The sequence below is a fragment of the Diadema setosum genome, chromosome 18 (assembly GCF_964275005.1).
Source record: "Diadema setosum chromosome 18, eeDiaSeto1, whole genome shotgun sequence".
Lineage (NCBI taxonomy): Eukaryota > Metazoa > Echinodermata > Echinoidea > Diadematoida > Diadematidae > Diadema > Diadema setosum.
Window position 1 is genome coordinate 2,767,805 of NC_092702.1, and position 5,192 is coordinate 2,772,996.

Here is a 5,192-nt window from a genome sequence, read left to right on the forward strand (position 1 = left end):
TATGTTGAACATTAATTGTTTTAACTGAATTTGTTGTGACACTACTTATCATGGCCCAAACTTCGTAATGAAAAACATCAACAAAACACCAAACAATATTAAATTTGATGTGTAAAGTAAAATCGCAGGGGCGGATCCAGGAATTTCGTAAAGGGGGGGGGGCGCAAACAATATTTCTGGTGCTACTTCCGGGTTTCATTTCACTTTTTTTTTCTTTTGTTTTTCTTTTGTTTGAGCAACAAATAAAGAGGGGGCGCGCGCCCGGTGCGCCCCTCCCCCTCCTCTGGATCCGCCACTGATTAATCGTGTGATAAACAAAAGGCAACGGGAAGACATCCCGCACCTATATAGAAAAAGAGTTCGCGTCAGAGGCTGCAATATTCTTTTTCACTCATCAATAAACAACAATATACAAGTACATTTTCAGATGAAGATTATAATAGGCAAAGTTAATATACTTATGCTTAAATTTCCCTCTTTAAACCAATATAGCATTAAAGTCAAGAACACATGCATATATACGATGGTTTCTCTTCATTGAGAAATAAACAGAAAATAGTAATGTAATTCTCCTATACTACCATTATTATATTTTGTTATTATAAGCAAACATATTATGAAAATAATATTGGAATGTATAACCACGGTTGATGTACATTATCATTCATCCAGTCGAAGTAAAAACTCCAAAATTATTATAAATCACATAGAGTAGGACCATTCTTCCACTGGAAGGACGCCAGAAGAAGTCGATTGTTTATCGGCGAAACGTCGCACGACGTATAAGTGTCCCTTCCAGTTTTATGATTTATAATGATTTTGGAGTTTATAACCACAGTTCTTCAGCGGATTCTACTATTTTTGATAATCATATGGATTCAGTTCTCTTGTCTCACTTTGTTCTTTCAGTGAATCAGAGTGTCTTCATGTTTTTGTTTTTGTTCTTACAAATTTGCCGTTAGATAGTGACTTTATGAAATTGTCATATATGTTATGTCCGACTATCAATGATAGAAATAAATCATTTCCTTTAAAAAGTTCTGCGATACTTGAAAATAAGCAAACACGTCATTTGGACAGCAGTGTTTCATAATATCAAAACAGACTGTAACAACCGCATACCAAGAAGTCAATTCCTGTATGACTTTATCTATTTTTTAAAACACTTCCATTTCCATTGTTATCGGGAATTGAATATCGCATTTTCCCCCTGACATCTATACACTCACTCACACACGTACCCACACAAAGAGAAAGCAAAACAGCTATACGTGATATTCAAATTCGCTGTTATTCACCCGAAAATAAAATGTTCATCTCGCGCAGCCAGTTACATGCATGCGGATCTTTACGCATTCGTTGCAAAAGATGACATTCTATAATACAATTGAAAAGCAGACATGAAAGCAAGAGCGGAAATTTCATAAACTTCCTGAAACCTTGATCTAACTTCACTAGAAGACGAACATCGGTTCGTATCATTTTGCCCTGACAATTCCGGCAGTTATTTCCTCTTGCCTCTTTCTGATGTACAATATACTTATAGTAGTCAATCCCATAGATCAATCACTCAATACTAAAACTGTTATTTTCGCGAGGGTTTAATTTTCGCGAATTTCGCGAATCACAGTTTGACCGCGAATTTGACAACACACGAAAATATCACCATACGCTATAGGTTATAGTGCGCTTATGATGGCCTCTGTGTCAATTCGCGAAAACAGCATTTCGCGAAAATGTCCGTGACCTCTTATTCGAGAAAATATCCTTACGCGAAAATAATAGCTTATATGATATGGCAGTATTTTGTTGCGGGTTCTCGTCTTCAGACGGAAAGGCATTGTCGCGCCATGTTTGACCACAAAACCATTGTTTGGATCTGTTGTCGATAAGTTCGCCCGATCAAAGTTGTGGAGAAGCGTATACTATATTAATGGAAAGTCGGGCACACTGATTTTGCAGTCGCTTTTCCAGTTTGGAAACAGCATTTTCAAATAGATAATGCTTATAAAATTATGAATAAGTCTCAGCCACTTCATTTGAAATTGTTTTGTATCATAGCAGCATCAAATTTTTCTTTTTCAATTTTAGAATGAGTTGGAATCTAAGGGAAAGGAGAAGAATAGTTGTTGTTTTTTTGTCACATTTATGTGCATGGTGTGAAAAAAAAAAACAACACCCGTGTATACTCGATTGAAGTTTTGAATGATAAAGAGGATTGAATAACAAGCAAACGAACAAATACTGATCAGAGTTCAACATGAGCGATGGTCCGGGGCCACCAAATGATTTCCCAAATTAAGGGCTATCTTTTAGTGGCCCGATCGGGCATTTATAAGCTCAGATATTGATTGCTATGTTTCGATTTATTTCAGGCCACTTCAATAATTCTCTTTCGGGCAACCTCAGAACTTCAGATTTAAAGACTATAGTGGCCGAAACGGGTCACCAGAGAAAAAAAAAAAAGTTATTGTCGAGCCCTGTGCTGATGAACAAGAATAGACAAACACGCTTATTTGCATTCTATATTCTCATTGTCATGATTGTATAACAATAGGTACGAACAAAATTAATTTGTGACAATATTCCATAACAAATGATCGATCTAAATGTGTAGTCTCTGTATAATTATGTGGATGATGATTTCTGGTGTTGCGGTGGCAACCAATTAAATCTTTATGTTCTTTGAGTGCCGATTAGCGGCAGAAACCACATGGCGTTACATTTTCCAAAGTTTCACAAAGGTTTATAGCCCAACTATTGAAATTTTGATAATAATAATAGTAATACAATACAATTATAAGGCGCTTGATACAGATGCTTCTAAGCGTACAGTTTAATGGAAAATAAATGTTTTGTCCAAAAAATACAAAAATACAAATACATTGTATACCCCCCTCAAAAAAAAAAAAAAAAATTAGTGCGTATAGGCCTAATATACATCCATATCGGACTGTGAAAGACGGTATAATATGCATATAACTATACTCCATGTATGATAGACGGGACTGGAGAGTGTATTTCTATATCAAATTGACAAGGAACACAATAAAACAATAATGATTATTGTTTAAATGGTACAATCCATTACAGTATAATATCCAACAAGGCGATGGAATGATTTCCATTTGCCATTTTTGAGAACTTTGTTGGCTCAGAACTCATTCATCTACGATGGGTCAAAGTATTGGAATTCACTTCATAACAATATTACAACAGCTCAATCTTTGAACACCTTCAAGAATAGATTAAAATTGTTTTTATTGAAATCTTACAACATCCAACCAAGTTAGGTTCGTTTTATGAATTTATCATTCATTTTAACACAAGTCCTCCTTACATGTTCCCGTTAGGATATTGTTCTGTATTTGAATACTGATGTGTCTATTCTCTCTTTCTCCTGCATTCTTAGCGGTATAATTACGTATAAAAATTTTTGTATTATATTCAATCCATGTTGTATTTTATCACGATACTTTTACATCATGGAATGTCCACGATGGCACGTGCTATAGTTCTTTTTTTTTTCTCCTTTCTTTTTTCCCTTCCCAATTATTTTGATTTCATGTCAGTTGACAATTGGTTCGTTTTATTTTGTTTTATATTGCTGCATGTCTTGTGTATTTTCTGAGGGTCCCATATCGTACAAGCTTTGCTTCTTAGTGCATGGGACCCTCCATTTCCATCCCCATCCTTAGTTAACTTGTATTATACGCTTTATGTATATATATATTAACAAAGATATAATTGTGTGTTTATTTTCATCTGCTACTCATTTTCATATGTACTTTGTTAAATCACATTCTGCAATAAATATCCTGTGCATATTCATTGTATATAATTTCTTTGTTTATTCGATGGACGTGAAAATGACTTTGAATCTTGAATCTAGTAATTTTGTTTTGAAGAGTTTTTATTTTTGTTTTGTTTGTTTGTTTGTTATTTGTTTGTTCGTTTTTGCCGGAATAAGAGTACAGTGACAGATAATGGATGAAAGTTATACGATATACATAAAATATGTATATTTTATAATTCGTTTATTAATCAAGTTATCCGTTCAGGCAGCCAAGCACATTACATGAGTATTACACGATATACATGTACACGCACACGCGAAGTGTAGCCTTAATTCACATATCGGGAATTGCTAGAACAGTAGGCGTTTTCACATCAGCCCGATGTTTCGAAATAGCGCGCTATTTTCTGACTTGGGGAAATTAACCTGATAGCGAAATAGCGCGCTATTTGCTAATGTGAACACAAATTAGCGCGCTAATTGTATCGCTCTGATCGAGAAAATTTCTCGAGTCCAACTCGGGAAATTTCTGAAATAGCGGGATAGTAGCGCGCTATTTGATAATGTGAAAACGACTCGAGAAATTAGCGCGATGCATCCCATCATGCCTATAGCGTGTGTGACCCGATCGATCGAGGCAAACTGCACACAAATCATGAGGAATTTTTGAGAGGGCACACACATTACTGATGCTGTTTGCACATACTCAGCTGTCGAATTAGCTCGGAAAAAAATTCGGGCTAATTCTCTTCGGGCTGATGTGAATAAGAAATGAAATAGCGCTCTAATTCGCAATCGCGAAAAATATCTCGAGCTTGGACTTTTATCGGGCTGATGTGAAAACGCCTATTGTCTTCATTGGCTGGTTACTGTGGTCACGTCCTCCTCCACTCCCACTATTTGTTTGCGTATTGAATAATCTTACAGAATTATGAAGAGATATTTCATTACACCGACAAACTATGGCATATAACAAATACTGTTATTATGCCTGCATAGATGGAGGTTGCTGGAGAAAGAACTTTGATTAAAATTTTCTTCTTCCTTGGAGGTTCATGTGCGGCCTTTTCTCTTTGTGGTATCTTCTTTTTTTTTTTTCTGGTAAGAAATCCACAACAACAGGATCGACATGGCAATATGGCAAAGAGTATACTGTTTACCTTACAGGACACAACAATAAATTAATTTTGTTCAAATCTATAAATGATAAAAGGGTTACATGACTTAGATTCTTGGCGAGATAAAAACCGCTCTTGTTATCTTAAATATTGTTCATATATAATTCCGATTGCATAAAGATTATTCTATGATCTGCATTGCTTGGAAATTGAGGGGGTCGGTGCAAGTGCTAACCCACACAATGGTCATGTTTGAGACAATCACTTTTGAAAGTTTG